The 16,748-nt window shown below is 40.2% G+C and overlaps 1 protein-coding gene across 1 annotated transcript in view; it reads right to left on the bottom strand.

Moving 5' to 3' along the window:
• The window catches only part of PRMT7 (protein arginine methyltransferase 7), a 467,255-nt gene that overhangs the window by 126,806 nt on the left and 323,701 nt on the right, over positions 1-16,748 (bottom strand). The window lies entirely within an intron of this gene.

Genomic DNA, 16,748 nt, shown 5'->3' with positions numbered 1-16,748 from the left:
TGGATAGCATCGGATGTGCTCTAGCTCTAAAATTTTGTGGAGTGGCTATAATACATAAGATCTCCAAGACCCAGAAATCGTTTGAAGAAATTCTGCCCGAAAATTACGTTGAATCATTATTGGCGTGGAGCTTAGTGGATATGATAGGCTTGGAACTTACTACTTTAAATCACACTGAGATTTTTATTGTGATATCTATAGTTGATGACTCTAATTATCTAGAAACAACGTTGCGTTGGAATCATAATACAAACAACACATTGAAGGATAGAGACATATAATTGTCCTTAAAGAAATGCTTAAAGGATATCATATGAGGGTGATTTGCGTAGGGATGATATGACATAAACATCCCTCTGGAAGGACGAGTATATTAATTGAGCACATGGGTGCAACTCAGAGTGATAGGGCTCACCCCCTCTTGCCTCTGAAGACTGTAATTGCGATTATGTGACTTGCATGTTGCAAAGTCATGTGTCACATATGAAATGACCTGCATCCCATTATCCTTGACAGGTATCATGGCGCATTTGCAACTGATTTCCCCGTTCACAACACAATTGACGTGCATGAGAATTATTGCAATAGTGTGGGAATATAGGATATAAGCTAACTATGTTGTGAGGATGATACATTACACCACCAATATATTAAGAATGTGTTTGAGGGATGGTAAAATAAACAAATGTGCACATTTTAAAGGCTGGGCAATGAAACTATTAGCAATTGCATGGAGCCTAAGTTGTGTTTCCTTAGGAAAGGCCGGGATCCTGGCAGTCTTGGACAAGAATCGCATCAAGGATTATGCCTTGAAATTTGCTATACCAGTCGATGTTGATCCTCTCCAGAAATGCGAGGCTTAGGCAAAGGCAAAGTGCATGATCTTGGACGAGGTCAAGGATCATGTGATCCCACATATTGCTGAAAAGGAAACAACAAGGGAAATGTGGGAGGCCTTGACCACCTTGTATGAGGGAACTTTCGACCAACGGAAGATGTTGCTTGAGAACTAGTTGAGACAGTATCAGATGTAGAAGGCAGAAGAAATCGATCCCTTCCTTCTCAGGTTGCAAGGGATTCAAGACCCGCTCACTTCCGTGGGGTCTACACCAGATCCTGATTTCATGGTCAGGACTGCCTTGAATTCAGTCACTGAAGACTAGGAGACCTTTTTCCAAAGCATCTTGCGCAGGGCTTCTCTCCCCAGTTGGGAGGAGATGTGGGCAACTCTTCGACAAGAAGAGATCAAGAGGTTAACCAAGGTAGGAAGCAGTGACAAAGGAGTCAGATTCAAGGAGGAAGAGGAGGATGCAGCTCTCACATCAGTAGGAAAGAAAGGGTAGCAGAAGAGGAAAAAGAAAGACATAACCAAAATCAAATACTTCAGGTGTGGGGAATTGGAACATTTCGCCACTCAGTGCCCTCGGAAGAAGGACAAGAAAGAGAAGTTTGACTTGAAGGCTACTCCAATGAAAGCTGACAAGGAGGACGATGACGAGGATTGTGCCATGAGTGCTCATGCACCTCTGGAGAAGAGGTGGGGCAATATAGAGCTGTAGTCGAGAGGACTACACGAGGGGGCAGGGTCCTTGAGGTGCCCAAACTCTTGGATCACATACGGCTACAGGAGCCCTTAACGACAGTAGCAGAACGATGGGAGTCAGTTGGTGTGAGGGATGATGGAGCAACATTGGCAGAGCTAGAGTGCCAGAGTCTGAAGCAGCGTAGTGGAGGTTGCAGCAGTGCAGGAGGCACAAAGCAGATTGCAGCAACACAGTGACAGCAAAGGGTCAGCATAGATTAGCAGCAGAGGTAGCTTTGACATCACGGGGTATCCACATTGACTAGCATGTCAGCTTTTGGGTGGCTTTTTTCAGTTGCTTACTGTTGTAAATGCTGAGAGGGGGGGTGAATCAGTGTTTCTTTTCAATTATTATTTTTTCAATTAAAAACATTTATATTTGGAACACAGAAATAGATAACAGGAATAGATGCTTTTATTAATATGATCTTTGCAATAAATCAAGTACAATATATATATATATATATATGGTTTCAATCAATTGCCAAGCACCAACTTGGACTCCTTGTGAGCCTCCAACCTCCAAAGCACCAACTCTGTCTTGTCAAGGCACCAACCTTGAATTTAGGAGCACCAACTCCCAGGACACCAATCCTTTCAGTTTTGAGGCACCAACTTCAAGGGCTCCAACCCTTTGCTGTAAACTGTTTGGATCTGTTTGGTTGTAATTCTCTGCTCCCAACCCCGCTGGACCTATGACTTACTTCTGACCTCCTGTTCCTTCCACTTCTGCCAGAACTTCAGCTTCCTTTTTTTCTTACAGTTCACCAACCACACTAAACTTTCCTTGTTCTCTATTTTATATGCCTGATACGCCTGACCTTTGGCTTCCTCCTTGCTCGCTTGAGCTTCAGCTTCCTCAACGCTCGCTTGATCTTTCAGCTTCCTCTGCGCTCACTCTTTGGCTTCCTCCATCTCTTCGAATTCATCAATAGTCACAGGACACGTTAATTAGGAAGAGAGGCCATCTTTATTATTATTCAAACAATAGACGTATTCTTTACGGCAATCACAACATTCATGAACAGTCAGAGTTATTCCTTTAAACCCATAATCACAATCGAAACATTCTGGAGGTATTTATAAGTCGTGCCTATAGTATAGCCAATGGCCGATAGCTGATTCCCCTACTGCCGACAAAGCGGATGCGATTATGTTATTAACCAATGGTTAATAACTTCGTCGAGGCCATCGCCTTATCGCAATTGGCAGTTTATATCGTTACACTCCTTCAAGACTTGCGATTGAACTGGATGCCATATTACATTAAGGCATATTACAATGGTGCAGTTGAGTCCATTCTCCACCGTAGATTTCAATCCCCAAAATCCGACCGTCTACAGCGATTTCGGGTGGACTACTTGCATGAGAGTTACCCGCCTGAAATGAGCGGTTTTTCTCTCTCCTCTAGTTGCTACGTGTCAACCATTGAATGGAATCGGGTGCTCTCCTCTAAATACCACTTACCATTTTGCATCCGCCTGAAATCTCGCTTATAGCTTTAAATCCGCCTTCCTTCGTTGACTAACGCCCGAGCTTGTTTGTACCCGATAACCATAGATCTTCTACCATCAACAGCAGCGACACCTTCTCCAGATTCCTCTTCCGCTACTTGCTTAAATCAATCTCCACCATTCATTTCTTGACACCAGTCTGCGTGATTTAATCTTGGTCGATCATTTCCTTTAACCTGGTCCGTTGATCTCCAAGATCCAACGGTTCCTGTGCGTTCAATCTTCATCTGTCTCCTCACTTTGACTTTGATTCATTTCTTCAGTGTTTTTTCTTGTGGTTTCGGGTTTTCTTTATGGTTTCGGCCTTTCAATTTTCCGCCTCTCTCTGAGCCTGCCTTCTGCGAATTCATACATCGCTGATTCTCTCTGAGCTTCACTCTGATTCTTCAACCGGATTCAAAGACCCATTATGATTCCTCTTTGCTTCTTTTGATGAATTCTTCCTCTCGGTTCTTCTTGGGCATACATTACATGCGATACTCCCAATATGGCTCCTCCGATGTGGCTCCTCCTCAATCTTCTACTCTTACACTTGCTTCTCTTCTCTGCTTTGATACCTCCTTGGCTTCATATTGACATTAATGACAACCTAGATCAACAATCTCCCCCTTTGTCATTGATGGTAATATTCTTCTTCTCTCCCCCTTTGACATTAGTGGCAAAGGAGTGTACAAGGACTCCCCCTGTCAAACTGCTCCCCCTGTCCTGCAACATCTTTATAAATCAACTTAAGTGATGCTAAAGAGATAACCCCCATCTTTCGACGAAGATGTTCAAATGCTTCTCGAGGAAGAGGTTTTGTGAAAATATCAGCTATCTTCTCCTTAGTATTGATATATTCCAAGATGATATTTTGTTCAGCTACTTGTTCACGAAGGAAATGATACTTGATCGGTATATGTTTGGCCTTTGAGTGCATCACTGGATTTTTGATGAGGCTGATCGCACTTGTGTTATCACAATAGATGGTAATTAGTTGATTTGTACCTATGTTGACATCTTTTAGAGCTTCCTTCATCCATAGTATTTGAGTACAACAATATGCGGCAGCTATATACTCGGCTTCAGCTATAGATAGAGATATGGATGTCTCTTTTTTGCTGAGCCAATCCCAGGAAGAATGCATTTCCACTAGTACTTTTCCGATCATCAACACGGCCCAATCAGCATCGGTGTATGCAGTCAAAGTAAGAGTTGAGCTCTTAGGGTACCAGAGACCGAAATCAGGAGTTCCTTTTAGGTATCTGAGAATTCTTTTTACAACCAACAAATGGGATTGTTTAGGAGCTTATTGAAATCTTCCCACCATTCCTACTGCTTGCATAATGTTGGGTCTCGTAGCAGTTAAGTACAAAAGGGCTCCAATTATTGACCTGTAATGAGTTGCATCTACCGGAGGGGAGTCATCATTTTTGCTCAATTTGCAACTTGTGGTCATAGGTGTGCTCATGGGTGCACAGTCTTCCATTCCATATCTTTTAAGCATGTATTTAAGATATTTGGCTTGAGATATAAACATGCTTGCCATGGTTTGAGATACTTGTAGTCCAAGGAAGTGAGATAACTCTCCTATCATTGACATCTCGAACTCTTTTAACATATTTTGAGAAAACTCATGGCTCATCTCATCATTATTACTAGAAAAAATCAAATCATCAACATAAACAAGTGTGACTAGTAACTTATCCTCATCTGTCTTTATGTAGAGATTACTTCCTGCCACCCCCTTCTTGAAGCCTTGTTGTTGTAGATAGTGATCCAATCTTGCGTACCAAGCTCTAGGAGCTTGTTTCAACCCATATAATGCCTTTTTCAACTTACAAACAAAGTCTTTTCCTTCTATTAGATTAAACCCTTCTGGTTGTTCCATATAGACTTCGTCCTTGAGTTCCCCATTCAGAAATGCTGATTTTACGTCTATTTGATAGATTTTGAATCCTTTTGAGCAAGAAAATTCCAAGAACATCCTGATAGCTTCCACACGAGCTACTGGTGCAAATGTTTCTTCAAAGTCAATTCCTTCAATTTGTGAATAGCCTTTACAAACAAGCCTTGCCTTGTTTCTGATGATTTGTCCATCTTCATTCATTTTGTTTTTAAACACCCACTTGGTTCCTATTATGTTTTTGTCCTTTGGATGAGGTACCAGCTCCCATGTCTCATTCTTCTCAATTTGAGACATTTCTTCTTCCATGGCTTTTACCCAATGAGGATCCTTACTTGGTGCATTTGTCATCCTTCTTCGAGTTTGCATCCCTTCATCTATATTGCCAATAATCTGCTCTTCCGGGTGATATTTTTAGAGAAGTTTCATCTTTGAAGGAGTTTGAGATGGTTCTTTTTCCTTGGGTATTTCTTGATTTTTTTCTTCTTCTTCAGGTTCTTCTTCTTCAATGAGAGGATCAACTTCATGTTCTTCAATTTCTTTCTCTGGAAGGTCTTCATCAATCTTCACATCAATGCTTTCCACTATTTTCTGTAGTCAGTTATTGTAGCACTTGTAGGCTTTACTCCGTGTAGAATATCCAAGGAAGATCCCTTCGTCAACCTGAGAATCAAACTTTCTTGGTGAGCCATCATTGATTTTTATGAAGCACTTGCTTCCAAAAATCTTGAAGTATTTTACTGAAGCAGGCCTTCCTTTCCATAATTCATAAGGAGTATTTTCATTATTTGGTCTTAATTGAGTTCGATTCAAGGTATAGACAGTTGTCCCGACTACTTCTCTGCAGAATTTTGGTTGCAAGTCAGCTACTATTAACATTGTTCTTGCAATTCTTGAACTGTTCGGTTTCCTTTTCAACTACCCCATTTTGCTTGGGTGTTCTGGCAACAGAGAGTTCTCTTTTAATTCCATGTATTTTACAGAATTCATTAAATTCTGTTGATGTGAATTCTCCCCCTCTATCTGTTCTGAGGCATTTAATCTTTGAGTCCTTTTCATTTTCTACAAGAGCTTTAAGATTCTTAAAACACTCAAATGCTTCGGATTTATATTTTATAAAATATATCCACATCATTCTAGTATAGTCATCAACAAATAAAGCAAAGTACCTTTCTCCTTGGATTACTGAAGTTCTAGTTGGTCCACATAAATCAGCATGGATGATCTACAAAGGTTTTGATGTAGAAAACTCCTTGGTCTTGTGGTTGGTTCTGGTTTGCTTTCCATGTTGACATGGACCACATATTCCTTGATTTGGTTTGAATAACTTTGGAATGTCTCGTACTACTTTAATCTTGTTGATATTGATCAAGTTATCGAATCTTGAATGTCCAAGTCGCTTGTGCCACAACCAACTTGCCTCTGTTTGACTTAAGTAGCATTTATCTTCTTGAATCTTGTTCAAAATATAGATGTTGTCTGGTGTTCTAACCCCTTTTGCCACAAGTTCCCCTGAGGAAGAGTTCCTTATTTCACAGTATTTGGTGCTAATGACAACATTATGCCCTTGATCACAGATTTGGCTAACACTCAGGAGGCTGTGTTTGAGCCCGTTTACTAGCAAAGCATTTTGAGCTTTTCCCTTCCCATTAATAAGAGTAACAGTTCCTTTTCCAGTAATTTTGTCAGATCCACTTCCAAAGGATACATTTCCTTCCTTTTTGTTCAATGAGACAAACTTCCTTTTGTCCCCTGTCATGTGTCTAGAGCACCCACTGTCCACAAACCAATGATTTTCATCATTTTGAGCACATAGAGCTAGGCCACATTTATCTGTGTTGGGATTCTCACTTCTTGCTTTTCCTCTTTTGAGTGGGCAATTTTGTTCATTGTGTCCATTATTATTACATAATGAGCAAATCATATCAAATTTGGCCAAGGGATCAAAAGAATTGTAGGTCTTGATTTGTCCTTTCCCTTTGGGGCCATATGGTTTGTTTGTTTGATCCTTCAGTTTTGGTGTGTCATTCTTACGAGCCATGCAATGTCTGGCTTGATGACTAAAATTTTTACAATGGAAACAATGCCCAAAAAAGATAGTTTTGTACCTGTTGTAATAGCCATGATTTCAATCAACATTCTTTCTTGGAGTTACTCACACTTCATTCTTTGGATTTGAGATGGGCCTTTGATGAAATACTATTTTGTATCTGTTGTAACATCCATGATTCGAATCAACATTCTTCCTTGGAGTTACTCTCTCTTCATTCTTTGGATCTGGGATGATCCTTTGATGAAATAATCTTTCTTCTTTTGGGTTGCTGGAAAGTACGTCGGCATAGTTTTTCGCATTATTCTTAGTACTTGATGATTCTCCTTTAAAACCTATTCCAAATTTGTCATGTTGAGGTTTTTGATTATTTAGGATAGTGTCAAGTATTTGAGAGCTTTTCCAACCCTTTTTAACTTGCTCCAATTCCTTCCTCGGATATACAATTTCGGCTTCACGTTCTTCGCAAGCTTCTTCATTTTCTTTTAGCTTATTTTTCAAGAGATCTTCCCTTCTTTTTGTTTCCTCATTTTCTATCTTGAGAGAAATGATTTTATTCCATAATTTCTCATTTTCTTCAATGGCACCTATCAACAATTCATCTACATTTCCATCTAGCCTTGAGTCATCATCATTTGTGAATGCCATGGATAATACTTCTTGGCTTCTAGCATGGTCATTTTCTTCATCTGATTCTTCATTACCTCCTTTGCGATGAGGAAACTGGTTAATTGAATTCTTTTTGATGACTACAAATTCATCTTCATCAGAGTCATCTTGCTTAGAGAGGAAATTCTTCTTATTGAACCCTTTCTTTTTATATACCATCCTTTAGAACTTTCTTCATCATCACTATCATGCTTATGAGGACATTTTGCAGCATAAAGACCTATTTTTCCACATTTGAAACAAATTTACCTTTTAGCTTAGATCCTTTCTTCAGCCTTCGTACAAATTGCGCCAATTCGGATTCAACGTCGGAGTCATCACTACTGACATTCCTTTCTTTCCCTTTTTTTGATTTTGAGGCCTTGAATGCTGCATCTTTGGAACTTGGGCAACCTCTTCTCATCTCATAGACAATGAGGATTCCATGGAGTTCATCCATCTTGAGAGTATCTAGATCCTTCATTTCTTCTATGGCACTTACTTTGGAGTCAAATCTGTCTGGGAGAGATCTTAAGACCTTTTGAACAATGGTGCTTTCTTCAATGTTTTCTTCCAATCCTTTAAGAGAGTTGACCACTTCAGCTACTCGTATGATGCAATATCTTCATCATCCATTTTCAGACTTTCAAATTGCCTTCTATGAGTTTGAAGCTTTGCCTTCTTGACTTTGGAGTCCCCGTCGTATAAGCTAATTAGCTTATCCCATACTTCTTTGGCAGAGTTACAATTCATGACTTTTGTAAATTCAGAATCAGTGATTCCACTAGTGATGGAGTTTAAGGCTTTTGCATTTGCAACATAGACTTTCCTCTCGTCTTGATCTGTTGGAAGAGTGGAAGGAGCTATGTACTCATTTAAGACCAAATGCCAAACTTCAGGTCCAAGGGACATTAAGTAGTAGGACATTCTCTTTTTCCAGAAACCAAAATTTGTGCCATCGAACAGAGGAGGTCTTCCTGACACTTCTTGATTTCTCATCATGACTAAGAATCCTTCTTCAAGCTGTTAGGCTGATATGAAGAAGCCCGCTCTGATACCAATTGTTGGAAATACTAAGAGGGGGGGTGAATCAGTATTTCTTTTCAATTATTATTTTTTCAGTTAAAAACATTTATATTTGGAACACAGAAATAGATAACAGGAATAGATGCTTTTATTAATATGATCTTTGCAATAAATCAAATACAATATATATATATATATATGGTTTCAATCAGTTGCCAAGCACCAACTTGGACTCTTTGTGAGGCTCCAACCTCCAGAGCACCAACTCTGTCTTGTCAAGGCACCAACCTTGAATTTAGGAGCACCAACTCCCAGGACACCAATCCTTTCAGTTTTGAGGCACCAACCTCAAGGGCTCCAACCCTTTGCTGTAAACTGTCTAGATCTGTTTGGTTGTAATTCTCTGCTCCCAACCCTACTGGACCTATGACTTACTTCTGTCCTCCTGTTCCTTCCACTTCTGCCAGAACTTTGACTTCCTTTTTTTTCTTATAGTTCGCCAGCCACACTAAACTTTCCTTGTTCTTTGTTTTATATGCCTGATACGCTTGACCTTTGGCTTCCTCCTTGCTCGCTTGAGCTTCGGCTTCCTCAACGCTCGCTTGATCTTTCAGCTTCCTCTGCGCTCACTCTTCAGCTTCCTCTATCTCTTTGAATTCATCAATACTCACAGGACACGTTAATTAGGAAGAGAGGCCATCTTTATTATTATTCAAACAATAGACTTATTCTTTACGGCAATCGCAACATTCATGAACAGTCAGAGTTATTCCTTTAAACCCACAATTGCAATTGCAACATTCTAGAGGTCTTTATAAGTCGTGCCCATAGTACAGCCGATGGCCGATAGCCGATTCCCTTGCTGCCGACAGAGCGGATGCGATTATGTTATTAACCAGTTGTTAATAACTCCATCGGGTCCATCGCCTTATCGCAATCGACAGCTTATATTGTTACACTCCATGACTTGCGATTGAACCGAATGCCATATTACATTAAGGTGTATTACAATGGTGTAGTCGAGTCCATTCTCCACCGTAGATTTCAATCCCCAAAATCTGACGGTCTACAATGATTTTAGGTGGACTACTTGCACGAGAGTTACCCACCCGAAATAAGCGGTTTTTCTCTCTCCTCTAGTTGCTACGTGTCAACCATTGAATGGAATCAGGCGCTCTCCTCTAAATACCACTTACCATTTTGTATCCGCCCAAAATCCCGCTTATAGCTTTAAATCTGCCTTCCTTCGTTGACTAACGCCCGAGCTTATTTGTACCCGATAACTGTAGATCTTCTACCATCGACGGCTGTGACGCCTTCTCCGGATTCCTCTTTCACTATTGCTTAAATCAATCTTCGTCGTTCATTTCTTGACCCCAGTGTGTGCGATTTAATCTTGGTCGATCATTTCCTTCGACCTCGCCCGTTGATCTCCGAGATCCAACGGTTCCTGTGCATTCAATCTTCATCTGTCTCCTCACTTTGACTTTGATCCATTTCTTCAGTGTTTTTTCTTGTGGTTTCGGGTTTTCTTCAGGGTTTCGGCCTTTCACTTTTCCGCCTCTCTCTGAGCCTGCCTTCTGCGAATTCATACATCACTGATTCTCTCTGAGCTTCACTCTGATTCTTCAACCGGATTCAATGACCCACTATGATTCCTCTTTGCATATTTTGATGAATTCTTCCTCTCGGTTCTTTTTGGGCATACATTGCACGCGATACTCCCGATATGGCTCCTCTAATGTGGCTCCTCCTCAATCTTCCGCTCTTACACTTGCTTCTCTTCTCTGCTTTGATAGCTCTGCTCTGATTGCTCCTTAGCTTCATATTGACATTAATGACAATCTAGATCAACACTTACTTCTCAGCAACTGAGTTGGAATGCAGCAGTTAGCAGTCGCAGTGCTATGGGCAACAAACATATTGAGAAGGAGATGTAGTACAGATGTAGTAGTGATAGTGGCAGTGTCATGGGCAGTAGTACAGGATGCAGCAGTGCAATCGATGAAGGGCAACAGGCCAAGCATCAGCAACACAAAGGACCGATGTCGTAGATCAGTGTGATGCTTCTATTGAGAATTATTGCTAGAGCACATTCCTCGCTAAGAGGGAGTGTTGATTTTGGGTAGCATCGGATGTTTTCTAGCTCCAAAATTTTGTGGAGGGGCTAGAATACATAAGATCTCCAAGACCCAGAAATCGTTTGGAGAAATTTTGCCCGGATTGTGAGTTATTAAAATAATTAATATTTTTAATGGGTTCCTAAGTCTAAACTTAGGAAAATAAAAATATTAATGGGTATTAATAAAAATATGGGTGAGAAGCTTCTAAGAGACGAGAATCAAGTCTGTTTCAATCTTAGCCATTGATTAGGGACTTAATCTCGACCGTTGATTCATCAATAAGAAAAGTATAAGAGGAGGCCTGAGGGTCAGTTGGAGATACACCAAGTGATCAAATTAATTTGATTTTTCTGAGGCGTGGCTTGCTGAGAAAATCGAACTAGTGATTTGAGTTGTAGTGAAAGGAGCAGAAGCAGAGATTTGGATTGAAAAGGAATTCAAAGAGGCAGCAGTAGTATCAGAGAGGCAGCGCAGAAGCTTACACAGCCTAGGAAGGGCTCACGTAGTGGTGATGGAGGTCAAAAGGGTCTCTTGTAGTGGCAGTGCAAGATATTCTTTAAAAGTCCGAGATTTTGCTGGAGAAGCGAAGTTCTAAGCCAGGAGAGCTAAACAACAGTCTTCCTCCAACAAATCGATTGTTAATTTTAGGTATGTTCTACGCTGAGAGAAAATTTACTTCAATTTTCCATATTAGCTCAATATCAATTCCAGATTAGCAATCACATTTAGCATGATAGTAAAATGCAAATAGAACATAAACATAAATCGCAGAAAACAAGCCAAGACACGAGGACACAAGATGTGGCGCTAGCCAGGGACAAACCCCAATGTGGGGAAACTCTTGATCAATTCTTCTTATATTCTTCAATAGTTCAGCAGAGAGAGAGATAGTACATATACATCAGAAGTCAACACTTTGACTTGACAAGGTAAGAGCAGAGATCTTCACCATGAAGATAACATAATGAGGTAGCTGATCTGATCTCAAGTGAAGGCATACTGCTTCAGTTGATCCTCTAAGGTGACTCCATCACCATGCTGCACCCATCACTGTGTTGCACCTCATCATCATGCTGCACTTGACACTGTGCTGCACCTCATCATCATGTTGCACCTGACACTGTGCTGCACCTAATCATTGAGTTGCTCTCATCACTATGCTGCTCTCATCACTGAGCAGTACCACATCATCATGTTGTACTCATCATAAGAAAGTTGTTGCAATGCATCGTGCTGCTGCTATATCTACATGCCCATCATCACCATGTTGTACCATTGTGTTGCATTGTGTTGCATCCATTCTGCCCACAACAATCATTGCATTTATCATGTTGCATCATTCACTGCTAGTCTAGGGCTACTTTGGACATCCACTCGCTGCCCTCCAACAGCCCAAAGATGTCCAATCCACTCAATGCAATATGTGCTCCTAAGAAAGGCTCTTAACTCTCCAAGTCAACCTTTCTAATTGGCTCCCACAGGCTGCAATATCAAACTGATCCAAACTGGTCAACTCATTGACCCAACAGACCTCAAATGCTGCTCCAACCCTATTTGTATACTGTTGTTTGTGACTATCTGATTAGGGCACACTGTTGTAGCCTTAGACTCCTCCAACAGACCCCAAACAGCCCTTTGAAAGACTATGACATACTTTAAGAGAGCCCCTCCCTTGCTACGCTGCTACCTTAGGGCATATGTCAGCCCTTGACTGCCCTACGCAAGCCCAACTGTGGGGCTATGGCTTGTGCCCTAGCACAACTCCCTTAAAACATGCCCAAAGAAGTGTCAAAATCAACAGCATTTAGCCCTCAAGAACTCGGCCTAACAGCTAGCACCCTCGGCCTCCATGACATCAACTCAGACCCTTGTTTTGACCCTAAAACAACCCTTATCTCCTCACTGTTTCTTCCTTCTGTGTTGCGGCTAGGAGACTGCATTTAGGGTTAGGGCAATGGCCAGATCTCTGTGCTGAGGACACTTCCTTATTGCGGCTAGGATCCCTATAGGACAGCGTTAGGAAGCCTTTTTGGACAGCGAATAAGGTCTCTCCTAGACCTGCGATTAGATCTCTCCTTGTTGCATTATTGTAGCTTCATTAAAGCCTCCTCCATGATAGCATAGAGCTAGGGCTTCTTCTTATTAGGGTTGCGTAGTCTATTAGGATCTCTCCTCCCACCAAAACCCAAAGACAAGTGGAGAGGAAGAGATCACAAGAAGAGCGTGTGTGCAAATGACTAACAAGCCACCTCTTTTTGTACTAAAACGTTGAGCACAAGTGGGGGCAATTTGGTTGTTGGCAGACCTTGATGAATTGTCCCATAACATAAATAAATTCATATCTCCATGAATAAGTGTCGGAATCGAATGACCTTTAGATCAATCCTACACCTCTCGACGAAAGGAATCCAACAAAAATATCAGCTGCTATAAATAAGTAGACCCACATGGAGTTTGGCCATAATTGCCAATTTTAACATCGATATAGCACAAGGGGTGACGCAGTCTCCCAGAGGCAAGACGCTGGCCCAAGCAGTGATTGCGTTGGGATTTCGTAGTGTTTGTCGGAGTTAGGCCACTTAGTGGATTAGTTGTGACTTGGAGAACGAGGTAAACCCTCGCATGTATTTCTTTCTTCCGAGATTTATCTAAAAGGTTAGCCGATGTGAGAGGCAACCTGTTGTACTCAGATTCTGCTGCTTAATAATACAAACCCTCTATCTGTTGCACTGATTTTCTCGCATTGTGTCTTTCCGGGGACGTGTTGTCCAAAAATAATGGTGCCCCTTGTGTGTTTGTCTCATCTATTGTTTCAGTTTATGATATGTATGTCAGTGTGGTCTGCAGTAGTGTTTTTCATCATTGTTTACAATTAAATAACTTGTTGAATGAAATAACAAGTAGGAGATAATAAACTAGTGACTGCAGTAGAATTTCTGTTTGTATAGATTCAGAAATTTTCACAATCCCCTGCCACCTACACCTACCTACAGGTTAGTGAGAAAAGCTTTCAACCCCACAAGGTGTGGTTGGTGGTAGGGAACTCAGAGAAGGGGTTCTCACACTAATCTCAACTCTCTCCGTTTAAGTTATCTCCTAGGTTAGCTAAGGGGGGTGGTCCCTAATGAAAAGTTAAGTTAAAAGTGATATAATGTTCTAGGAGAGTGTTATAATGAAAATGGATTACTTTTAATGATCTATGAGAAAAATATGATATGAGCAATAACAATGAAAATCATTAACATGAGGAAACCATAAAACCAGTGCCTTACAAAGAATTTGCTCAACAAAATAAAAGATATATTTGCTCATAGTAAAGATGGAATGTTTTTAATAATGAAAGTAAAGTAACTCTGAAATGCAAACAAAAGATGTTAGCACAAGATATTTGTAAAATATAAAATCAATTCATGAATCAAAACATATCTTGGCAAAACTCAACAATTAGAAAATTTACTTTAAAAAAAGTAAAATAAGAGATGTTAAATGTTAAATCAAGATGTCAATATGTAATTAGACTTGAGCATAAAATGAAAGCACTTATTACCAGTTTTGAAGAATCACAATACTTGCTTTGAAATGCTTCTTGAAAATAAACTTTGCAATATAACAACTCAAAACATCAAGAGACAAGTATAGTAAATGTGATGAAAAGTGTTCTTAGTTAATTTTATTAACTACCTCTACAACAAGATTGTGATTGAACTCTTCAATCCTCAGACCTCACCCTCGCCCAAAGATTTGGGTCTCACAGTAAGAAGTCCATAGAGGAATAGAAGGTCCCTAAGATGTCTACTTCAACCAACTTATGTTGGAGGTAAAATTTTAGTGAGGCTTGGGGCCTTCATATATTAAAATGCCTAGATGAAGTGCAAATTGCGTTAATTCCCCAATAAACAAATGCTTCAAAGAGGACTAAGATAGTTGCAAAACTTTAAGGACTAGAATGTGAATGGGCTAATATGTGTTTGCTCATTAAATGGAAAATAGGCAAGTAAAACGGAATAGATTGTTTTAAGCTACAATTGTTTCAAATAAATGAGAATGCTCCAATAGTTTACATGACATAATGCATAAAATGACTAAGTAGTGAAGCATGTACTTGAAGAAATTATGAAACAATTAAAACTTGCTAAAGTATGAAGTGTTTACACATGAGATAAGAATTGCTCAAGTTTCCAAGTTTGAAGTTTATGCATGTGAGAATTTAAATACAAGATTAAGAAAATTTGCATATAGAGTGAAATGTGTTAATTTTAAACATGCACAAATGAAATTAAGTGCTACAAAGCTAAGAAAAACTAGAAGCAAAATTAGTCCACCCACAAAAATTCCTTCCTCAAATGAGGAACGGGGATGCCATGGGAAAAATCCCAAGCTCCTTCAAAACATAAATTTTATTTTATTAAAAAATGAGACCCTATTATAGATATGAGGGGCTTGGGAAAAGCTTACAATATACACTTTAAACTTACTATTTCCCAAAGTTACAAGTGTAATATTTTAAATATTTACTTGTGAGATGTTACAAAATAAAGGCCTAAACCCTTTAGGTGAATAATGGTTACAATTCCTCAAAAAAATCAGGCTCTAGAAAGAGAGGTGAAGTGATAAGAAGGAGGTACTTGGACTTGAGGTTCCAAATGGAAAAGGGTTCCTTAGCTTATGCTTCAACTCCCTTTTTTCAAATTTGAATTGCCTCCAAGAACACCTATAGGCAAGCAAGAAAAAGAGTTAGCATGCAAAAGAAATAGTGCTAAAATATGTGAGAGGAAATCACATGCATGAGAAGGAAAGAGCTAAAAACCCAATGCAAGTATAGAATACACTTTATATTACAAATTTCCTCACTAGGAACAGCTTGAAAAAGCTGATTTAGTGAGAGTTAGGATTTAAATCCAACTTAGCCTCAAATGCTAGATAAAATCAATATGTGCACAAATGAGAGAAAAAAATATATGATTTTTTAGAGATGGAAAAGAAGCAAAGGGCTCATGAAACCCCTTGTTAAATAAATCTCTTAGTGTCTTATGAGATTGTTGGCATGAACAACTTGTGGGATCTTTGATATCCTTGGAGATGACAATTCCAACCGAAGAAATCTTCATACTCCAATAGACTTGGCAACCTATCTTTTGAACACACAAATGCCTGCAAACCAATTGTTAGTGCAAAAGAGACTCAGCATATAGAGGCCAAGTTGAGCTTGTCATTCAACTGAAAATAACAAACTACATCAAGAGCACAAAATATACACCTACGCAGTGTCTGGTCATTTTTCTCAGCCAAGAAGGATTGACGTTGTGGCCAGGAGGAGCAGATTCAGCCTTTGTCGGGATTGCGCAAAGTTTGAAGGGCTCAGTTTCTTCAGTTGCCGAGGCTTGGGGAGCTGTGGGCAGATTGTGATTTGAGGAGCTGGTGGGATGTTGTTTTTGTCGAAGCAGAACAATGTCTAAGGAGGCGAGACCAAGGTAGAGGGAGTCACTACCTCAACGGATTTCTGGCCAAGGAATCCAGATCCGAGTTGTAGTTGCAAAGAGGATTGGAGAAGAGCAGTTCGACAGTTGGCCAGAGGATTTCGAGAAGGGAAATCAGAACTTAGAGGGAGATTTCCAAGAGGGGAGTCGAGACTCAGAAGGAGTCCAGAAGAGGAGCTAAAATGGGAGTGAACGGACTAAGGGATCAAGAAAGGTTGGATGGAGCTTCCAACTTTGTCATCTGGAAGGCTAGGATCCTGGCAATCCTGGATCGACATCGCATCAATGACTTTGCCTTGAGAACCGTGGCTATCCCAGTTGACCCAGCTAAGAACGAGAAGTATGAGGATGTAATGGCGAGGGCAAAGTGCATGATCCTAGACGAGGTCAAAGATCATGTCATACCACATATTGCTGAGAAGAACACAACAAAGGAGATGTGG

Source organism: Pinus tabuliformis, chromosome X (genome assembly GCF_031772625.1).
Source record: "Pinus tabuliformis cultivar Carrire ecotype Pingquan chromosome X, CPIR1, whole genome shotgun sequence".
NCBI lineage: Eukaryota > Viridiplantae > Streptophyta > Pinopsida > Pinales > Pinaceae > Pinus > Pinus tabuliformis.
The sequence above is the reverse complement of the archived record's forward strand: the minus strand, read 5'-3'. Positions and strand labels throughout refer to the sequence as shown.